The sequence below is a fragment of the Geotrypetes seraphini genome, chromosome 1 (genome assembly GCF_902459505.1).
Source record: "Geotrypetes seraphini chromosome 1, aGeoSer1.1, whole genome shotgun sequence".
Lineage (NCBI taxonomy): Eukaryota > Metazoa > Chordata > Amphibia > Gymnophiona > Dermophiidae > Geotrypetes > Geotrypetes seraphini.
In genome coordinates, this window is record NC_047084.1 from 149,120,722 (window position 1) to 149,144,327 (window position 23,606).

The 23,606-nt window shown below is 45.4% G+C and overlaps 1 protein-coding gene across 5 annotated transcripts in view; it reads right to left on the minus strand.

The window, feature by feature from the left end:
• INPP4B (inositol polyphosphate-4-phosphatase type II B) overlaps nt 1–23,606 on the minus strand; it is an 812,760-nt gene that overhangs the window by 547,091 nt on the left and 242,063 nt on the right. The window lies entirely within an intron of this gene.

The following is a 23,606-nucleotide window of genomic DNA, read 5'->3' on the forward strand; positions in this document are numbered from 1 at the left end:
CCGCTAACCCTCTGTTGTAGTTCCTTCCTATTTCTCCTACTGTAAATCGCGTCGAGCTCTACGAACGTGGAGATGATGCGGTATACAAACCTAAGGATTAGATTGGATTTTCTCCAGAAGGTTCTCCAGAAGAGGCCCAAAACTTTGTGAGGCACATATTTAAATGAAGTGTTAAAGTATTGAATAAGCCTGCATTATCACTGTAAATGCACTAAAGCAGCATTAATACACACCAAGAACACATTATTTTTTCCATTAACATGGAATTTGTGTTAAAACTTAATTGTGCTGATTAATATTCAAAATTATGTTATCAGCTCATTAAAATGGCATTTAGGGTTAATGCGTTTGTGGAGGCTCGCACAGCCATTAATGCAAAAACTGAACTGTTATCTCTAGAGGTGTGGTAAAGAGTTTGCATTAAATACAGTTATTAACGAGCAAATTATAATGCACAAATTAACAGCAATTAATGATGAATTCACAGAAAGCTTTACACTCTTAATGCTGGCAACGCACACGTTATAATCATGTGTCAGCGTGCATATGTAGAGATTAGAAAGTTTGTGCGGGGACAAAAATCCCACCCATCCCCGCCCGTCCCTGCCAGGATCCTCTCCGTCCCCGCCCGTCCCCACCAGGATCCTCTCCGTCCCCACCCGTCCCCGTCAGGATCCTCTCCGTCCCCCACCCATCCCCGCAAGGAATTACCTCCATCCCCGCCCATCCCCATAAAAAGCAGCAATTACTTCTGACAGGATCATCAATTCCACAGTTTCTTTTGTATTTCCGCTGCTGTTTTCCTCGTGGAATCTCTTTGGTGGAACCCTTTTTTTGTTTTCTGTTCAGGTAATTAACTTATAAACCCCCTCTTTTACTAAGGCTGACGTGTCCATTATATTATATGGACGAACCCTGCTTCCAAAGCCTTCCATCCCCATGGGAGTCCCGTTGGCTAGAGGGGGGTCCCCGTGGGAGTCCCGTGGGCCAGAGGGGGGTCCCCGTGGGAGTCCCGTGGGCTACGGGGGATTCCCGCACGATCCCCGTTCCCGTGCAGACCTCTAGTAGAGATGTCTAAGGTCCTGCCTAGTCTGAATGGCAGAGACCTCTAGTGGTTCTACTACAATACTGCATCGTGACCTGCAGTTTCCAAAAGACGAAAAGGACTCTCCTGACCAATGAGGTAATGATATAAAATTACCCTTTTTGTAAGGAAACTGGTACTGGTATAAAACCTCGGCTTCATTTGAAAACTTGCCTTTGGGTTCTGGTTCCCTGGCCATTTCACCACCATTGAAAGTGTGATCTGGTTAATTGCACCAGCACACCTCAGATTTTAAGGCCAAAGAAAGAAGTTAAGCAGCCATGGAGTACAGAAAAGCAGCAGAGAGCTCCTGGTCCTAAAAAGGAAAGGAAGTAGTGGATATTCCCTGGATCCGAGCAAGGAGAGCCAGGCTGCCAGAAGAAACTGCATCTGTGATCCCATCTCATTTCATTCTAGCTCTAGAGATAGAAACGTGATGGCAGATGAAGGCCAAATGGCCCATCCAGTTTGCCCATCAGCAGCATATGCTATCTCCTCCTCTCCCTAAGAGATCCCATGTACCAGTCCCACTCTTTCTTGAATTCAGGTACAGCCTTTGGTCTCCATCACGCATCCACCATCCTTTCCGTAAAAAAAAGTATTTCCTTAGATTACTCCTGAGCCTATCACCTCTTAACTTCATCCTACGTCCTCTCATTCCGGAGTTTTCCTTCATTTGAAAAAGGCCCGCCTCCGGTATATTAATAATAATAATAATTATTATTATTATTATTTTATTTTTATATACTGCCAAAGCCATAGTAGTTCGAGGCGGTTTACAACAAGAAGAGCTGGACAGCCAGCGAAGGAAAATAGCAATGGAGATTTTGGATACAGCGAAGAAGAAAAAAATAACAGTGAGGATTTTGGTTACATAAAGTCACAATGTGGGGGAAACAAGAAGATGTGAAAAGGAGTGCAGTAGAGGGTTTAAGGGTTCTTGGTTGCAACATATCTATCATATCCTTTCTCTCCCGCCTTCCTTCCAGAGATTACATATTGAGATCTCTGTCCCCATATGCTTTATGACAAAGACCAGAAGCCCTCTGGACCGATTCCATCTTATTTATATCTTTTTGAAGGTACGTTCTCCAGAGTTGCACACAGTATTCCAAATGGGGCCTCACCAGAGACTTATATACAACGGCATTATCACCTCCTGTTTCCTGATGGCCATTCCGCTCCCTATGCGCCCAAGAATCCTCCAGGCTTTGACCCTTTCTCTTCCTTCTCCAGGGGTGTCAAAAGTCGGTCCTCAAGGACCACAACCCAGTCAGGTTTTCAGGATTTCCCCAACAAATACGCACGAGATCTATTAGCATGCAATGAAAGCAGTGCATGCAAGTAGATCTCATGCATATTCGTTGGGGAAATTCTGAAAACCCGACTGGATTGCGGCTCTCGAGGACCGACATATGACACCCCTGTCCTACGTCCTCGAACATCCTCTTGACTTTAACCATCACCTTTTCTACTTTTGCTTTTGCCACTTTTAAGATCATGAGACATCGTCATCCTCATGTCCTGCTCTTCTTTAGAGGACAGACGTACTTCACCCCCTAGACTACAAGTGCATGACCCTGCAATTACCGGACCATTCTTCAAGCTTCGCTAGATCCTGCCTTATGTTATCCACACCTTCCAGGGTCCAGGAAGTGATGTCAGAGGAAGTGCTGATGCTGGCACAAGCAGCGAGTTGGGGTTAAAGAGGCACATGGGAATAGGCACGCACACGCGCAATAGTCGGGTTTTCAGAATTTCCCCAATGAATATGCATGAGATCTATTTGCATGCACTGCTTTCAATGCATATCCATTGGGGAAATCCTGAAAACCCGACTGGATTCCGGCCCTCGAGCACCGGAGTTGCCCACCCCTGCTTTAGACACATTTTTAGTATGTTTTAAGAGTGCTCAAGGTACAGAAATCCACATGTTAGCACATCTGCCATTGTTCCGCGTTTGCCTGGAGTTCTCTTTCTTGTACAGACGTTGCTGAGGTCACTGGCTGTCAGCATCGACGGGGTTAATCTCCTGCTGTTCTGAGGCAGGGGCGCCAGACTAGTGGCTGAAAAAGGCAATTGGTTACAGCTGCTAATGATGTTTGGAGAGACAGAGAGAGATCGGACTGAAAGAGACACCCTTTCAGCTGGGGCTGTCAGGACATTTTACAGAAACAAACCTGACAGGGAGTTCTAAGGGTAACCTGTGTCTGCCTCTCGCTTCAGCATGCCACTCAATCTAGAGGGCTGGAGAAACTGTCTCACGCTTTTCAGATTCAACTGAATGGGGGGGGGGAACAGCTTAACGCATTACTACCGATCTCAAATCCATTTGCAGTAGATTTTAATCTATCTATATTCATTGCTCATCCTCTTTGAATAATAAAACGTGCTAGTTTATTAGCTCTGTGTCAAAGACTGATTAGTGATTCAGTTGAGGCACTATTGTAGCTCAGTATTCATGAATAAGTTGTCCATGCCAACGTTTCTTTCTGAGAACTCTGTGGCCTCAGGCCAGGAAGAATTCTCTGAGCCACAGAGAAATAATCTAGTGCAGCCATGTCAAACTCTGGCCCGCGGTGTTACAAAATTTGGCCCGCCAGACAAACACAAAAATTTTAACTTAAGTTGGCCCGCCAGCAGCCAGGTACAAGCGCCCGTAACGACCCCCACAGGTTTTTCTTCTCAGGTATCCTGCCACTTCCTTTTACCGGCGGGACGCAGCGGAGGGAAAACTGCGGGGCTGGTCACGAGCGCCTTGAAAGATAAGTTTGAAGGTGGGACGCGGGGGTGGCGAGTTTGGAGCATGAGGGAGAGATCCCGTAGCGTAGCTGGAGGGGCTGGGCTTGAGAGAGGTACCGCTACCAGATGGGGGGAGGGGGGTGCGTTCATGTTTTTGAGTGCGTCTTACGCTTTGCCTCTTGCTGCACTTTGAGACTTAGGGGCGATTTTGACCTCATTGACGTCCCCTTGTCAAGATTGTTTGAGAGCTGCCGGGAGGATAAGCGCAGGACTGCGGACGGGGAGTAGAGGGAGAAACATGCTGGACAACGGAGAAGTTCCTGATTGCCGATCGCGGGTGAAGAGGAGTGCATGGGTGTGGGAGAATGTGAGGGTAATTGAATGCAATACGTGTGAATTAGGACCTAAAAGAGAGAGGAAAAGCTTTTTTATTTATTTTGTTTACCTCACAGAGCCGGCGTAGAGTTGGAAAGGTTGTAACCCTATACTTCATACTAAGACTAAGGGGTCCTTTTATTAAGGTATGCATTAAGCGTGTGCTAAATCGTTTAGCGTACCTTAATAAAAGGAGCCCTAAGTATCTTAATAAAAAATTTGGCCCGCGACTTAGCCTATGTTGTAGATTTCAGCCCCTTATGTGATTGAGTTTGACACCCCTGGTCTAGTGTGAGCAGTTGATAGGTGAATGTGTGCGTGCAGTGGCGTAGTAAGGGTGGGAGGCGCCCCTTGTGCCCTCCCCTCCGCTCCCTCCCGCTCCTTGCGCGCCCCCATGCCACACTCGCACCCTCTCTTCCCGCCCCCCACACCTCTTTAAATCTTTGCCAGCGTGAGCAGTTTCTGCAGCCTGCTGCTCGCACTGGCATTGGCTTTCCCTCTGGCGTCACTTCCTGGACCCACAACCCGGAAGTGATTTCAGAGGGAGCCAGGCTAGTATGAGCAGCAGGCCAGAGAAGTTGCTCGTGGGGGAAAGATTTTAAAGCGGAACCGGTTGGGGAGGGGGAAGGGAGGGTGCAAGCATGGTGTGGTAGGGCAGAGAGGTGCCGGTGCCCCCATCAAGACGATGGTCCGCCCCCCCAACTTCCTACTCCACTGTGTATGTGTGTGGGGGGGAGGAGGGCTGTCAAAACAGGGATACACACATGAGTAGGATTACCAGACATCCAGATTTCCCCGGATGGCTTTTCAAAACCCAGCACTTTGTCCGGGTTTTCAAAAGCTGTGTCGGGCAGGGAGGAAGCTCACGTATGTGCGGCCGGCACGCGATGATGTCATTTGCGCGCGTAATGTCATCACGTAGCATCCGTGCATGCGCGGACTTCTTCCCTGCCCAACAAGAGCAGGCGGTGGGGGGGTGGGGCTAGGGCAGGCTTGGGGGAGGGACTAGGGCGGGGATGGACGGAACTAGGGGGGCCTGGAGGCGGGGCTAGGGGGCCGTATTTTCAGAAAGGAAAATCTGACAACCCTATACATGAGGAGAGGCAGGTTTTGTTTATTTGTTAATCCCCCGCCCTTATCCAAGGTGAGTTACACATTTCCATACAAAACATAAGATTACATTTACGGCCTCTTTTATAAAGCCGCATTAGCGGCTGCCGCACAGCAACAGCCCCGAAGCCCTTCAAATCTCTATGGGCTTCGGGGCCGCTAGTGCAGCTTTGTAAAAGAGGCCGTTAATATACAAGTTGCATCAACAACAAACACCGCTGTTAAACAAATTACACACTTACATACAGAATGTAAAATCACATGTAAGATACAAGTCGCCGGTTTGCTGCAATTGTGACCAAGGGAGTGACGTGGACACGTGGGACCCCGTTCTCCCCAGAATCTAGAGCTCAGCACTGAGATGTCCAGGTTGGGACAGGACAACAAAGCAAAATGGATTTTTATCACAGTATTTTTTACCATTGTACTTTTTTAAATTGAATTTTCATGGTTTTATATGTCAGTGTTTAATAAATTATCTCCAGAACATCAGTATCCACAGTTTTTGGTTTTGTTTTCACAGGTTGGGACAGGCTCAGGTTTCGGTGGTGGTGTACTGGTGATAGTCCCTGCCTCTGAGCATGTGCAAAGGCGACACACTGACATCATGCGCACACATGCGATATCATTGGGTCACATCCGCGCAAGCTCACGGGCCCTCTAGAGAAGAGGGTCTCAAAGTCCCTCCTTGAGGGCCGCAATCCAGTCGGGTTTTTGGGATTTCCCCAACGAATATGCATTGAAAGCAGTGCAAGCTCATAGATCTCATGCATATTCATTGGGGAGATCCTGAAAACCCGACTGGATTCCGGTCCTCGAGGACCGGAGTTGCCCAACCCTGCCTTAGCCTCTCCCTCACAACCCCTTATTGCAGGAGTCTCAAAGTCCCTCCTTGAGGGCCGCAATCCAGTCAGGTTTTTGGGATTTCCCCAACGAATATACATTGAAAGCAGTGCATGCACATAGATCTCATGCATATTTATTGGGGAGCTCCTGAAAACCCGACTGGATTCCGGTCCTCGAGGTCCGGAGTTGCCCAACCCTGCCTTAGCCTCTCCCTCACAACCCCTTATTGCAGGAGTCTCAAAGTCCCTCCTTGAGGGCCGCAATCCAGTCGGGTTTTTGGGATTTCCCCAACGAATATGCATTGAAAGCAGTGCAAGCTCATAGATCTCATGCATATTCATTGGGGAGATCCTGAAAACCCGACTGGATTCCGGTCCTCGAGGACCGGAGTTGCCCAACCCTGCCTTAGCCTCTCCCTCACAACCCCTTATTGCAGGAGTCTCAAAGTCCCTCCTTGAGGGCCGCAATCCAGTCAGGTTTTTGGGATTTCCCCAACGAATATACATTGAAAGCAGTGCATGCACATAGATCTCATGCATATTCATTGGAGAGATCCTGAAAACCCGACTGGATTCCGGTCCTCGAGGTCCGGAGTTGCCCAACCCTGCCTTAGCCTCTCCCTCACAACCCCTTATTGCAGGAGTCTCAAAGTCCCTCCTTGAGGGCCGCAATCCAGTCAGGTTTTTGGGATTTCCCCAACGAATATACATTGAAAGCAGTGCATGCACATAGATCTCATGCATATTTATTGGGGAGCTCCTGAAAACCCGACTGGATTCCGGTCCTCGAGGTCCGGAGTTGCCCAACCCTGCCTTAGCCTCTCCCTCACAACCCCTTATTGCAGGAGTCTCAAAGTCCCTCCTTGAGGGCCGCAATCCAGTCGGGTTGTCAGGATTTCCCCAATGAATATGCATAAGATCTATGTGCTTGCACTGCTTTCAATGCATATTTGTTGGGGAAATCCTGAAAACCCGACTGGATTGCGGCCCTCAAGGAGGGACTTTGAGATCCCTGAGCTAGCGTTTGAAGCCACCGGGACAGATAGAGAAATATGAAAAAGTACCTGAAAGTAAAATCACTTAGGATATAAGCGGTATATAAATAAATAAATACCCAAAATCCCAAAACAATTGTTGACAGGGGTAATGGAGGAACTGGGATTGCAAGTAAACAACAGACAGTTTGACCACTGCCTTGTTAGGATGTCCACCTTCACCTTTATTAAACTGAACCAGAAGATGACTGCTTTTATTTGTGTACTGCCAGAGGCAGTGGAGCGAGGCAATGATTGAAAGAAAAAAAAAAAAAAAAAATTGGGCTGTCAAGATGTTCTACCTATTCCCAGGGCGGATGCCAGTCGAACCGTTTGTTCACTAGCATCTGTTTTAGGGCTTTAAGTGTCTAAAGTGCCTGGGACGTGCACATCCCGCAGGAAGACGTTTGCATACATAAGCAGCAAGCTGTGTTCCTTCAAAGAAGATGAGGAGAGCATGTGAGTTATTCATTCCCTCTTTATACTGAATTAAGGGAGATGATGGTTTTACCTTTGCAGGTGCCACACTGATTTTCCCCGCAGTGGATGGTCAGGCACCGCCTTTGGTCCGGCGGCCAGTATCATCTGCAACCTGCTGCTCGCGCCGGTCTCGGCTCTCCCTCTGACCTGACTTCCTGGTTCCGCGACCAGGAAGTGACATCAGAGGTACAGGGGGAGGGGGAGATGAAGAGGAGGAGAGGTGCCAGGGTTAGAACGTTTCCTAAAGGTTCAGCAAAGGTTTGGAACCGGGCATGTCGTCAAATCAGTGGTGTACCTGTACTTGAACTGAAGAAGTTCCACCAGGAACTATATGGTAGTCTTCGGTGGGGAAAGGTGCTACGCTTTGTATTGCTTTTCTTTTTCTACTGCAATTGTAATTAATGCCGTTACGATCTTTCAACTATTACTGCTGCCAGTTAAAAAAATTAAGGCAGTATTAGGGTTTTTTGTCATAGGCCGTGGCGGTTAAAAGCTCCGATACTCATAGAAATTCTACACGATTCGGAGCTTTAATTGCCGTGGGCTAACGTGGCTTGATAAAACGGGGCCACGGAGAGGAACCTGGATCAGCTAAGCATGCTGATTTAGGCAGCTAACTGTAGGCATCTTTTACAGCAGGGGTGCCCAAATGGTCAATCGCGATCGACCAGTAGATCGCAAAGGCAACGCGAGTCGATCACGTTGCCTTTGCAATGTTGTTCTCACTGCCTCCCCAAGCCAGGCCAGGAAGCGTACAAGCACCGGACCCACAAGCCTTCACCTCTGACGTCAATTCTGATGTTGGAGAGGAAGTTCTGGGCCAGCCAATCGCTGTCAGGCTGGCCTGGAATTTCCTCTCTGATGTCAGAATTCACATCAGGGGGAAAGGCTTGTGGGCCCAGCGTTTGTTACGCGCCGGGCCTGGCTCGGGGAAGCAAGGAGAAATCGGCATGGTGACTTTAGGGGGGGCAGGGACAGAGAAAGAATCGGGGAAGTGGAAAAATCGGCACGATGGCTTGGGGGGACGGGGGAGAGAGAAAGAAAGACAGAAATAAAGAGGGGGGCAGGGAGAGAGAAAGAATCGGGAAGTGGAAAAAACGGCACGATGGCTTGGAGGGGCGGGCGAGAGAGAAAGAAAGACAGAAATAAAGAAGGGGGCAGGGGGAGAAAGAAAGAAAAGGGGAAGGGAGGGGGCAGAAAGAAAGGCAGAAAGGCAGAAAGAAAGAAAAATTGGATTTACAGAAGAAGGAAGTGCCACCAGAAACTCATGAAATCACCAGAGAAAAAGGTAGGAAAAATGATTTTATTTTCAATTTAGTGATCAAAATGTGTCCGTTTTGAGAATTTATATCTGCTGTCTATATTTTGCACTATGGCCCCCTTTTACTAAACCGCGATAGTGGTTTTTAGCATCAGGAGCTGCGAGGGGCGTTCAGCGCAGTTCCCTGCGCTAAAAAAAACACTATCACGGTTCCTGAGGTGACATTGCATATTTTAAAGTCATATGACTTGACCTCTGGGAAAAAAAAAAAAAAAAACAAATACAAATGATAATTAACATTTTCTCTGTGTACAGTGTGCTTTGTGTTTTTTTAAAAGTAGCTCGCAAGCCCCAAAAGTGTGGGCACCCCTGCTTTACAGAGTCAGGGCCCCAATGTTATAGAAGAGAGCATAGGCAGATGCACGCACAAACCTAAATGAGAGCACAAATCAATTGTTAAGACCAAGAAGATAAGTTATGTTTCTATTTCTAATGATTTTTGTTTTCCACTGGAATTTCTGCATTGCACAGAGCTGATTGTGAATCATTCATGTGGGGTTTTCATGCCTACGAAGTAATTGCCCATAAAGCCTTGCTAAATGTAATGCTGGAGGTGGGGCTCTGCGGGTTTTTCCTCTGTTTTAGTATTTAATTTTCAATTTAGGTCTGTCTGTGCATTGCAGTACTGAGAATAACGAATTTGGCTGAATTACTAGGCTCTGTCCATTTTAGTTCTTATATTACAAGAATATTGATAACGATCACCAATTTATAGGGATTATTCAATTTAACCCACTAAAATACTAATACCACAGTGTTAGCTATAAATATTTTTATTTATAAAATTATATTATTTTTTTTAAATACTCAGACCCGCAACCATGTAGGTTAATGTGCAACCACACTGACATTTGCCCTGGGGACCATCACAGTATTTCATCGTCCCGACCGCCAAATAGAAGTCTTAAAACCTATGTGAAAATTTCACACTGAACTAAAAAAGTGAATTCTCCTGTCCTAGGCTGCCGTAATGAGTTGCAGCATCCCCTCCTGACGAAGGAAACGAAACTCGAGTCGAGGGGCTTTCAACACATTTAGCATGGAGAATAGTTCTTTGAGTTTATAAATGCCACTCTGTCATTGCCGTCTGGATTAGGGACTACCTGACCGCCGTGATATAAGAATAATAAGAGCACACGCGCTAACAAGTTTATTTTATTTTACTTTTTTTTTTTATAAATCTTTATTGATTTTCAAACTTTGACAGTGCCATACAATTAATTGAACATAAACACTTTTTTAGTTTAGTGTTAAATTTTCACTTAGGTTTTAAGACTTCTACTTGGCGATCGGGACGATGAAGAATCAGATTGATGCTGTGATTCGTAAGGGATATTACACTTTGTGGAAATTACGTGTTATTTTCTTTCTCAAGGGACCCTCAGCCACAAGAGGGCACCCGCTCAAACTCAGGGGCGGAAAATTTCATGGCGACACCAGAAAGTATTTCTTCACAGAGAGAGTGGTTGATCATTGGAACAAGCTTCCAGTGCAGGTGATCGAGGCAGACAGCGTACCAGACTTTAAGAATAAATGGGATACCCATGTGGGATCCCTACGAGGGTCAAGATAAGGAAATTGGGTCATTAGGGCATAGACAGGGGGTGGGTAAGCAGAGTGGGCAGACTTGATGGGCTGTAACCCTTTTCTGCCCTCATCTTCTATGTTTCTATCAGACCATAGTTTGAAATTTCTATTTTTAAAATTCTTGTTCAATCTTTATTGATGAGCCTTCTTGACTACTGTAATATCATCTACTTGTCAAGTACCAAGAAAAATATGGCCAGACTTAAAATGATACAGAATACTGCGGTCAGACCAATTTATGGTCCGAAGAAATATGACCTCGTGACACCACTTTATCGTGAGCTGCATTGGCTCCCAGTGGAGGCACGAGTTGTTTTCAAGCTGGGATGTCTGCGTTATAAAGTTGCCTTTGGATTAGCTCCATCATATCTAGTTGATATATTTCTTAAAGCACCTTAAAAGAATAGTAGACAGTCACACGCTCTGTTTGCTTTTCCACCAGTTAAGGGATGCAAAAGTAAGAAATACCTTGACCATTCGCTGGACTATCAAGCAGCACATCATGACAAAGATTTTCGGCATTTAATACGTACATTTTCTTCTTATGAACAATTAAGAAAACTTTTCTTTTTTTTCAAAATTTCTTACGAATAATTTGGAACATAATTGAAAATTTTCCTCTTTCCCAAATTTCTGATCTAATATTTTTATTGTATCTTGTTGATAAAGTTTTGTAAAGCGCATGGAACTTTTCGGTTATGCGGTCTAGAAATCCGGTGTTATGTGATGTGATGGTCCCCAGGGCAACATCAGTGTGGTTGCACATTATAACCTACACCAGGGGTAGGCAATTCCGGTCCTCGAGAGCCAGAGCCAGGTCAGGTTTTCAGGATAGCCACAATAAATATGCATGAAATAGATTTGCGTCTCAAGGAGGCAGTGCATGCAAATCCATCTCATACATATTCATGGTGGATATCCTGAAAACCTGAACTGGCTCCGGCTCTCGAGGACCGGAATTGCCTACACCTGACCTCCACTACCTAAGCAACTTTCCCCCCCCCCCGCACTTGTATAATTCCAGTTTGTATAAATCCCAGCAGCGTGTACAACCCCACGCCAAATCCAATGCTGTAACCTCTGCTTGTATGTTCCCACTCTGATCTAATGCTGTAATATCTATGCCTACCTATTTGCACGGTGAGCTCAAAGTACTCTGCTGTTATTACACACCAGTGGTCTCAAACTCGCGGCTCGGGGGCCACATGCGGCCCACCAGGTACTATTTTGAGGCCCTCGGTATGTTTATCATAATCACAAAAGTAAAATAAAACAGTTTCTTGATCATATGTCTCTTTAGCTATAAATTACAATATTATTATTAAGACTTAGCCAAAAGGAAAGATTTATAAACTATAACGAGTTTTGCCTCATGCAAAATTGTCATTTCTTTAATAAGATATTAACTTTTTTTCTGAGGCCCTCCAAGTACCGACAAATCCAAAATGTGGCCCTGCAAAGGGTTTAAGTTTGAGACCACTGTTATACACCATCTTGAACGGTTCATAGACAACGGCGCGAAAGACAAAGGCGCACCCGGACAATTGAGCGCAGCGCGGAGGCGCACGCCGCTCTAAATTACTGCTTTTAGGGTTCCGACAGGGGAGCGTGGGGGGGAAACCCCCCCACTTTACTTAATAGACATCGCGCCGGCGTTATGGGGGGTTGTAACCCTCCACATTTTACTGTAAACTTCACTTTTTCCCTAAAAACAGGGAAAAAGTGAAGTTTTCAGTAAAATGTGGGGGGTTACAACCCCTCAAACCCCCCACAACGCCCCCACAACGCGGCGCGATGTCTATTAAGTAAAGTGGGGGTGTTCCCCCCCCTACGCTCCCCCGTCGGAGCCCTAAAAACAGTAATTTAGAGCGGCGCGCGCCTCCACGCTGCGCTCAATTGTCTGGGCGCGCCTTTGTCCCGGCGCGCTTTTGACCTGACACCGTCTTGAACTGAAAAGGTATGACAGAATATAAATAAAGCTATTATCATTATTAAAATTGTTCCTATTAATTAAAAAAATAATATAAACGTTATAAATAAAAATATTTACGGTTAAGAATATTGATAAAGCAGAATAAATAAACTGGTAAGTGAGAAGTAATATTTTGAATTGGATCTTATATGCTACTGTATATGGAGCCCTTTGCGAAGACACAGCATCACGCATTACAGTCTTCCGATATCTGGCCATGAGAAAAAAAAAAGCTAAGCCAATCAAAAGCCTATTCATTAATCAGTTGTAAAACAGCATGTTAGAATGCACAGATTTACGGTGGGATTCACTAACCCAGAGTTCTCTGGGTGAGCAAAACCTGCAGTAAATTTGTTGTGCTTTCTTGCAGTTGGGAACATCACATGCTCTCTCAAATGCAGCAACACAAAAATAGTGGCCCACTTGGGACCCACTATTTTGGAAAGGCCAGGCCTGGAAAGCACAATAAGTCATTTTCCCCTTTCTGGGCATCCTTTGTATAAAACAGTCGGTGGCAGTGGAGGAGCCACCTAATGTTGTCAGCGCAGCAGACTGTGATGGTGACGGGACTAAATCGTGCGAGACAACGGCGCGCAGACAACTGAGCGCAAGGTTGATGGCGCGCCGAAGAAAAGCACTATTTTAAAGGGCTCCGACGGGGGGAGTGTGTGGGGGAATCCCCCCTACTTTACTTAACAGACATTGCGCTGGCGTTGTGGGGGGTTTGGGGGGTTGTAACCCCCCCATATTATACTTAAAACTGAACTTTTTCCCTAAAAAACAGGCAAAAAGTTTGGTTTCAAGTATAAAGAGGGGGTTACAACCCCCCAAACCTCCCACAACGCCAGCGTGATGTGTGTTAAGTAAAATAGGGGGGTTCCCCACCAACACCCCCCGTCGGAACCCTTTAAAATAGTGCTTTTCTTCGGCGCGCCATCAACCTTGCGCTCAGTTGTCTGCGCGCCGTTGTCTCGCGCGATTTTGTCTATGAACCGACTGTGATCCTGGGGAGCTGGGTTCAATTCCCACCACAGCACCTTGTGAGCCTGGGCAAGTTATCTATCCCTCTACTTAGGGCTACCAGACGTCCGGATTTCCCCGGACATGTTCTCTTTTTCGAGGACATGTCCGGGGGGGGGGGAGGGGGGCGGCTTTTCAAAACCCGGCATTTTGTCCGGGCTTTGAAAAGAAATTGCGTCGGGAGGGGGCATCCGAACACGCAACGCGGTGACATCAGTTGTACGTGCATGTGCGGACGCCTTTCTGCCTCACAAACAGGGGGCGGGGCTTGGGCGGGGCTCGGGGCACAACTGAGGGAGGAGCTGGGGTGTAATGGGGCAGGGATGGCTGTAACTGGGTGGGCCTGGGGGCAGGGCCAGGGGTCCAGATTTTACTGGCATAAAATCTGGTAACCCTACCCCAGATACAAAACAAAACCTTAGATTGTGAGCCCATTAAGGATAGAGAAAATACATGCATATAATGTACACAGCACTGCATACTTCTTGTAGCCCTACAGAAATGATTAGGAGTAGCCAGTATTCCCAAGGGGAAGTTAATTTTCAGGAATAACACCTCTTGTGAAATTTACTGCAAGCTGCGTTGTTCATTTTGAATAATAATGAGCTGTTTTGCAGCTCATTATTATTTCATTTGCAGTACAGTACAAAATATTGTATTAATCCGTGTTACTGGCCAGCAGGTTTAAGCAGGTGCGGTGTTAAAAGCATTAAAAGGCAGGTCTGCTATTTTTTAGTTATGGATTACGTAAGAAGACTTGAGGCGGTCCAGAGGAGGGCGACGAAAATGATAGGAGGCTTGCGCCAGAAGACGTTTGAGGAGAGACTGGAAGCCCTGAATATGTATACCCTAGAGCAGCGATGGCGAACCTATGGCAAGCGTGCCAGCTGTGGCACGCGAAGGCCTTGCAGCTGGCACACGGGAAGGTCCGCAATAGAGAGCTGCACGGGACGCCCCCTAGGGTCGCGGGGATCCCATGGGGACGCCTCCGAGGGTCGCGGGGTTCCTGCGGGGCTGGATGTACTAAGTCGCGCGGCTTTTCTCCCTACCTGCTCTGCTTGCAGCACAGAGCCGAACGGAAGTCTTCCCGATGTCAGCTGACGTCGGGAAGACTTCCGTTCGGCTCTGTGCTGCAGGCAGGGTAGGTAAGGAGGAGTAGCCTCGCAGCTCGAGTGGCTACCAAGGGAGGGGGGCGGTCCGCCCCGCCCCGTGTGCAGCACAGCCGGCCAGGTCCCCTTACTTTTGTGGCGCTAACCCGACCGACCGACAACAGCCCCGGTCCGACAAACCTCCCTGCCCTTAACCGCGAATCTAAATTACCTTCTTACAGCAGCCGCGGCCCATCCTCCTGTGCTGGCTGCAGTCCTGTGAGTGGATGTTTAGCCTGCCTGTCTTCCCCTTAGTATCCTATGAGCCAGGCAGTGTGTGAGGGGGAAGTGGGGGGAGGAAGAGAAGCTTCACACTGAGTCTGTCACAGGAACTCAGTGAGGCTGTAGTGTGACTCCACATGTGACATCTGTAATCAGGAACAGTTCCTAGTGCTCCCATGCTAGAGAGGTGAGGATAAGGGGGGATGTTAATGTGTCTAATAATGTGCTCCTCTGTAAAAACCTCTGTATCTTCCATGGGGGACATGCTAAATTCGAGGAAATAAAAAAGCTGCTTATGATGATTGCATAGAGAAGTTCAGTAAGCTGAGAGGAGGGCTGGGCTCTCTATGAACAACCAACACACTAATCCTCTGCGCTGTACCTTATGGAAAACTCAATATAGCAAAAAACAGTAAAGTGTATATGTGGCCCTTCACAGTGCTTTTGTAAACATCATAATAAAATAACAAAGGCTCCAATAATGAAAAATAAAAGTCCTTTTCCCATACACTCAGGTTGCACAAGTCCGGTTTTCACCCGGACAGTATATTTTTTGACCAAAACGGATGTCTACAATTAGTAAAATTCCCCAATCACATATTTTTTATGGGGACGGATTTGTATACAGCACTTCATTAGATTTTTTTTTATTATACAAATTTTATCTTTTTGTAGACTTGAAGTCTTGAACAAAGAAAATGAGTACAGCAAAAAAAGCAAAAACAGATAGTGGAAGACCGTTCCAAGAGGCCTGGACAGAGTACATATGGAGTGATTGAACGCAGTGGGAAAGCATTGTGTATTATGTGTAATGAAAGTGTTGTGTCTCGCACATCAAGTGTCAAACGTCACTTTGAGACCAACCATAACAGTGTTGCTGAACTTGGTTTAGCTCAAAGAAAAGAGTTCCTTGTAGGAAAATTAAAGAAATATCACTCCCAGTCTCTTAGTTTTAGCAACTATCTTTCAAAAACTAATCATCTTACAGTTGCCAGCTTTCAAATTTCACTGTGCATGGCAAAACATGGTAAGCCCCTCTCTGATGGAGATTTTATCAAAAAGGCAATTTTGGCTGGAAGTAATTCACTCTTCCATGATTTCCAAAACAAGGATAAAATTGTGCAGCGCATCTCTGAGATGCCGCTAAGCAGAAATACTGCAAAAGATAGGGTTCTGCGAATGGCTGCTGATGTTAGTCAACAGCTTACTTGCGACTTACAAAAAGCACCCTTCTACTCCATGTGATTGGATGAAAGTACAGATATTACTAACCATGCAAGACTAGCACTCATTTTGCGTTATGCTACTGGTGACATCATGAGAGAAGAGCTGGTAAAACTGCTGTCTTTGCCTGGAAGAACACAAGGGATAGATATCCTTGCTGTGATGGAGGCTTTTTCATCACTAGACATAAGTCCAGAAAAAGTGGTTTCAGTTACTAGCGATGGAGCACCTAGCATGGTGGAGACAACATCAGGATTCATTCATTTCTTTGCTAAGGAAGCAAAACATCCACTGATTCAATTTCACTGCATAATACATCAAGAGGCTCTCTGCGCCAAAGAAAGCAGCAAAAAACTTGATGATGTCCTCAAAGATGTAACAAAAATGGTGAACTTCATCATGGCGCGTGCTCTTAATTTTCGACAATTTCAAGCCCTTCTTGATGAGGTTCAGGCACAATATAACACTTTACTGATGTACAATAATGTCCGGTGGCTGAGCAGAGGACGAGTGTTAGAGAGATTTGTGGCCTGCTTGGAAGAAGTTAGGCTATTTATGAACGAAAAGGGGGAAGACTATCCTCAACTCACCAACATGGCCTTGCTTACCAACCTCATGTTCTTTACAGATTTTACTAACCACTTTAATGTACTAAACAAAAAATTACAAGGCATGGGAAAAACAGCAGAAAGATGTTTAGTGACATCAAAGCTTTTGAGAGAAAATTGCATGTTTTTGAAAAAGACCTTGAGAGTGGACAGCTAAAATATTTTCCCAACCTAAAAATACATTTGGATAATTCTACAACATTTGTGGACAGTCATAAAAAACACCAGGAAATCCACAAAGCATATTCCACCATTGTAGCCGAAGCAAAGAAGAATTTTAGTAAAAGATTTTCTCAGTTCCGTAAGATGGAGACAACCCTTTCATTTATAACTTCCCCAGAAAAGTCCACATTTGAAAATCTTGATCTTTCCTGCTTACAGTGGTTGGATATTCAAAATTTGGAAATGGAGCTACTGGAATTTCAAGAAAGCTCTATCTGGAAAAGTAAATTCAATGACCTGCGTGCGGCTCTTGAACGTATTGAGTGTGAAAGGGTGACAAATGAAATCACTGCTAGCAGTTCTGAAAATGAAATCCTAAAAGCGTGGAATTCTCTGCCAGACAATTTTAAGTCCATGAAAGCACTTGGGATTGCTCTTCTTACTTTGTTTGGGTCATCCTATGCTTGTGAGCAGCTGTTTTCGGCTTTGAATCATATAAAATCTGATGCTAGAAACAGATTAACGGATGACATGAGTGCTGCATGTGTTGCTCTGAAATTAACGCACTATGAGCCAAGGATTAACAAGTTATCAGCATGCATGCAACAACAAAAATCACATTAATTTTTTTCAGAGCATGCCCAATGCATATGTTTACATGAAGCAGTGTTTTCAGTTTGCAGTTAAGACACTTTCTAAGTTATTTAAATATTATTTAAAGATGTTATTTAAAAAAGGGACTTTACATGGCCCTGTTGTATTCCAATCTGGAATTTCCAATAAAAACGGTTGGTTTAATTGAAAGCTCTTTTGTTTTCTTTACATCATATTATTAGAAATGTAATGATTTAACTATTTTCTAATTTAATTGTAAATTTTACAAAAAAACATGTATAGACTCTTTGGGAATACACACCGAGTCTTGACACAGTTAACAGTTTTAAGAAGTTTATCTTTTTTTTTTACTCAGGATACATTTGACATGTTATGTGAATAATACATTTAAAATATATTGTGTAACTGAATCAAATTCTTCCTAAATTCATTAAATTGAATGAAATCATTAAAACATTATAAATTGCCAATAAATTGAAATGAAAACCAAAGGATTGTGAATCAAATTGATTCTCTGACAATACAAAGATTCCAACCTTTAAAAATGATGTTACATAGTTCAGGCAACTTTATAAAGAGTTTTTAGATACTAAAATCTTGTTATTAAGGTTTAATTGACGTGCTGGCACTTTGAGGAAATTCTTTGGTTTTGTGCGGCAGTTTGGGCACTCGGGCTCAAAAAGGTTAGCCATCACTGCCATAGAGGAAAGGAGAGACAGTGGAGATATGAGTCAGACGTTCAAATACTTGAAGGGTATTAACGTAGAACAAAATCTTTTCCAGAGAAAGGAAAATGGTAAAACCAGAGGACATAATTTGAGGTTGAGGGGAGGTAGATTCAAGAGCAATGTTAGGAAATTCTACTTTACGGAGAGGGTGGTGGGTGCCTGGAATGCGCTCCCGAGAGAGGTGGTGGAGAGGAAAACGGTGGCGGAGTTTAAAGAAGCATGGGATGAACACAGAGGATCTAGAATTAGAAAATAATATTAAATATTGAACTAAGGTCAGTACTGGGCAGACTTGCACGGTCTGTATATGGCCGTTGGGGGGAGGATGGTCTGGTGAGTGCTTCAATGGCTAGGAGGGTATAGATGGGCTGGAGTAGGTTTTGACGGAGATTTCGGCAGTTGGAACCCAAGCATAGTACCGGGTAGAGCTTTGGATTCTTGCCCAGAAATAGCTAAGAAGAAAAAATTTTAATCGAATCAGGTTGGGCAGACTGGATGGACCATTTGGGTCTTTATCTGCCATCATCTACTATGCATGTTAATATGTTACTTTTCTTAATATATCATCCTTCCTGTTGGCATGACAAGATGATTTTACATCATATAATAGCTTTACAAATAGAAACATAGAAACATAGAAATTGACGGCAGAAAAGGGCTGCGGCCCATCAAGTCTGCCCATACCAATGACCCACTCCCTGACTTTTACTCCCCTAGAGATCCCACGTGGATATCCCATTTTCTCTTAAAATCTGACACGTTGTTGGCCTCAATCACTTTCTGAGGTAGCTCGTTCCAATGATCGACCACCCTTTCGGTGAAGAAGTACTTCCTGGCATCACCATGAAATTTCCCTTCCTTGACTTTCAGCGAGTGCCCTCTGGTGACCGAGGGCCCTGTAAGACAGAAAATATCATCTTTCACCTCTATACGTCCTATAATATACTTAAAGGTCTCAATCATGTCTCCCCTCTCTCTTCGTTCCTCCAGTGAGTACATCCGCAGTTTTTTTAGCCTTTCTTCATACGTGAGATCCCTGAGCCCCAAGACCATCTTGGTAGCCATTCGCTGCACCGACTCAATTCTCAGCACATCTTTCCGGTAGTGTGGTCTACAGAATTGAACACAATACTCCAGATGAGGTCTTACCATGGATCTGTACAGCGGCATTATGACTTCAGGTTTTCTGCTGACAAAACCCCTACGGATGCAGCCCATCATTTGTCTTGCCTTGGACGAAGCCTTCTCCACTTGATTGGCAGCCTTCATATCATCACTGATGATCACTCCTAGATCACGTTCCACCATGGTCCTGGTTAAGGTTTCACAATTTAGTGTGTAAGTTCTGTGTGGATTTTTTTTTCCTAGGTGCATCACTTTACATTTTTTAGCATTGAAGCTTAACTGCCAAGTTGACGACCACTGTTCAAGCTGTTGTAGGTCCTGTGTCATACTGTCAGGCACACTGCTTTTACCTACTATGTTGCATAGTTTTGCGTCGTCGGCAAACAGTGATACTTTTCCTCTGAGCCCTTGGGTCATATCTCCTATGAATAAATTGAATAGAATCGGCCCTAAGACAGAGCCCTGTGGTACTCCACTCGTCACGGCTGACGTTTTGGAGGGGGTACCGTTTACCATCACCCTTTGGAGTCTACCGCTTAGCCAATCCTTAACCCATGTAGTGAGTGTATCCCCTAATCCCATCGATTTTAGTTTCTTCAACAGCCTGCGGTGTGGGACGCTATCAAAAGCTTTGCTGAAGTCCAAATATATCACGTTCAGGGACTCCCCGGCATCCAGATGACTAGTCACCCAGTCAAAGAAGTCAATCAGATTTGATTGGCAGGACCTTCCCCTGGTAAATCCGTGTTGGTGTGGATCACGTAGATTTTCTTCGTCTAGAATTTTGTCGAGTTTCTGTTTGATCAGTGTTTCCATGAGTTTGCACACTATGGATGTGAGACTCACCGGTCTGTAATTTTCTGTTTCTGTTCTGCAGCCCTTTTTGTGGAGTGGAATTACGTTAGCCATTTTCCAGTCCAGGGGTACTCTTCCCGTGCGCATGGAAAGATTGAAGAGCACGGATAGTGGTTCGGCCAGAACTTCACACAGCTCTCTGAGCACCCTGGGGTGTAGATTGTCTGGTCCCATGGCTTTGTCTACTTTGAGTCTTGAAAGTTTGTAGTAGACGCTACTGGGCGTAAACTCGAAATCCTGAAACAGGTCATTTTGGCTGTCTTTTGTCTGTAGTTGTGGACCAGCTCCCGGCGCTTCACAGGTGAATACTGAGCAAAAGTATTCGTTTAGTAGTTCTGCCTTGGTAGAATCAGATTCTGCAAAGTTTCCGTCTGATTGCCTGAGGCGTTCTATCCCATCTTTGTTTCTCTTCCTGTCGCTAATGTACCTGAAGAAGGATTTATCCCCTTTTTTAATGTTCCATGCTAGATCTTCTTCTGTTTGGAGCTTAGCCTCTCTGACTGCTAGATAAAGAAATGGAATGCCTTTAAAAATAAAAATCGGAAAGAAAGCTACAATCACACCAAACAATCTAATCTAAATCAGAACACTATTAAGCAAAGACGAGATTTGAAAAGGATCATAGGCGTCGGAATGAGGGAGGCCACAGGGGGACATGGCCTCCGCAAAAATTGGCAGTCAGAAGAGTCAGTTATGGCTCTACTCCCCCACCCACCTCCTGGCCGCTGTAATTTTAAATCTGTGGGCAGCCACCACGCAGTGTCGCGGTAGAATGAAGACTTCCAGGGCAGGCCTGCTCGTTGATACGACACGGCGGCTGCCTGAAGATTTAAAATTACAGCAACCGGGGAAGGTAGGTGGTGGAGTCGTCGTGTCGCAGGATCCTGCTGGGGCTAGGACAGAGCTTTTGGGCCCCCCCCCAAAACAAAAAATCATTCCGCTGCCTATGCCAGAGATTAACTACTAGAGGGCATGCATATACACTTCTTCCTCGGTATTCGCAGGGGTTAGGTGCAGAGCCAGACCGCGAAGTGTGAAAAATCGTGAATAACTTCTCGGCCAGCTCTGACCTACTCCCGCCTCTCTCATGCATCCCCGGAACCTTACCTGGTGGTCTAGCGTCTTCTCTTTGCTGCGGTCCCGCCCCTCCTCTGATGTCAGAGAAGGGGCGGGACTGCAGCAGAGAGAAGACGCTCCGAAGCCGTATGGCAGCTTGCAAAGATCGCTAACGCCAGCGATCTTATTGCATGCTGCTGAAATTAGGAGAATTGATTCCAGAGAACAGGTAGAACACGCAGGCCTTACGAGGGTGTGTGTGTGTGTGTGTGCAGTCCTTTGCGGCCTTCCGGGGGGGTGTAACCTTCGTGGAGTACAGGCCTTCAGAGGAGACAGGCAGGCCTTCAGGGATGGAGTGTAGGCCTTCAGGGGTGGGTTGTAGATCTTCAGGGGGAGACATGCAGGCCTTCAAGGGGGTGGACAGGCCTTCAGGGGGGATAGACCTTCAAGGGGAGAGGCAGGCAGGCCTTCAGGGTGGGGGTGGGACAGGCCTTCAGGGGGGACATGCAGGCTGGCCTTCGGGGGGATGCAGGCCTTCAAAGGGGGGGGAAGGCCTTCACGGGGAGGTGATGGCAGAGGCGGCAACTTGGACACAGGAAGATCCATCAATTTTCCCAAATTTGATTAAAAGTCTCCATCTTTCCCTAAAACCTCTCATTTGCCTCAAAATCACTAGGGGTGGACTCCTCTTGTGGAGAAACCCCTATTTCATGCAAGATTTGCAATGGATGGCTGCTTGAACAGCAGCCGTGTCCCATGTGCCACGGTGCAAGTGAGGGGGATGGGAGCCTTGGGCTTAGCCCTTACCAGTCTGGAGGATCACAAACATCTCCTTGTTAGAGAAAAAGGACCACAGAAGAACCTGTTGGGGGAGACAGAGCAAAATGCAGAGCCATGAGGCCTAGCAGCCGTTTCCCTTGTGAAACCTTAACATCGAACTGCTCAGTAAGGTGCATTTTGAACCATTTTAGGAGGCATCTCTGCTGAATATAATAATGAAGACAGTCTTTTTGGTAGCCATCATCTCAGTGAGAGAGGTTTCAGAGATACAGGCTCTGTCATGCAGGGAGCCATTCCTCAGATTGACCAAAGAGTGTCACTTTGTACAGTCTCTTCATTTTTACCAAAGGTGGTGTCAAAATTCCACATCAATCAAAAAGTCAGATTTCCTGCTTTCCATCTTCTTTCTGGAAAAAAAGCATATGATTCCTGAAACACCCACCCTGTCAATCTAGAGTTCGCCTGCCTACTGTTTCAGACAAACAAGTGTATCTAGTTCTGGAGTTTTCTTGTGGCAGTCAGATAATAAAATAATAAAAATAGAAAGAAATTTTGAAAACAGCAAAGCAGTAAATGAGACTCTGTGAGCTCCTTAGTTTTATGATGGTTACATTTTGTTGGGGTGGTTTGTTCTTTCCTCCTGGGTTATCCTTGTTTACTATTTTTTTTACAGGGCTGAATAGAACTGTTTTAGCGGGGATACTCCCCAAACTCCCTCCTTATGTTTTTCTCCTGTAGTGCTGATCGGTTGCTTCGGTATGAACTGAAGGGGGCTCTATAGCATTAAAGGAGATGGAGCTAAATTTCTTCCTTCTGCAACTAATCGCGAGTATCAGAAATTCACCTATCATCAGGAAACATAAGACCTTTTTCCAGAAAGAAGATTCTTGAGGTAAGTACCTAATCTTCCCTTAACCCTACCCTCTGTTTTCTGTCCAATAACCAATTCCTAATACACAAAAGAACACTGCCTCATATACCATGACTCTTTAATTTTCTCAGGAGCCTCTCATGATGAACTTTTTCAAAAGCTTTCTGAAAACCTAGATACCCTACATCAGCCGGCTCATCTTTATCCGTATGTTTATTCACACCTTCACGTAAATCGAGCAAATTGGTGAGGCAAAACCTCCCTTGGGTGAACCCATGCCGATTCTGTCCCTATAAACTATGCATGTCTATGGGCTCCTTTCACTAAGGTGTGCTAGCGTTTTTAACGCACGCAGGAAATTACCATGCGCTACGCTTCTAGAACTAATGCCAGCGGCAATGTAGTGCGCGCTATTCCACGCGTTAAAGCCCTAGTATACCTTAGTAAAAGGAGCCCTATTAAATTTTATTCTTTAAAATAGTTTCTGCTATTTTGCCCGGAACTGAAATCAGGCTTACCGATCTGTAATTTTCCAGATCACTCCAGAACTGAATATATTTTAAACAACTTTTTCTGTTCCTTTCATAAAGCACATCACACATTAGTATCAGAATATACCAGTTGTAAGGGGAGGGGGGGTGC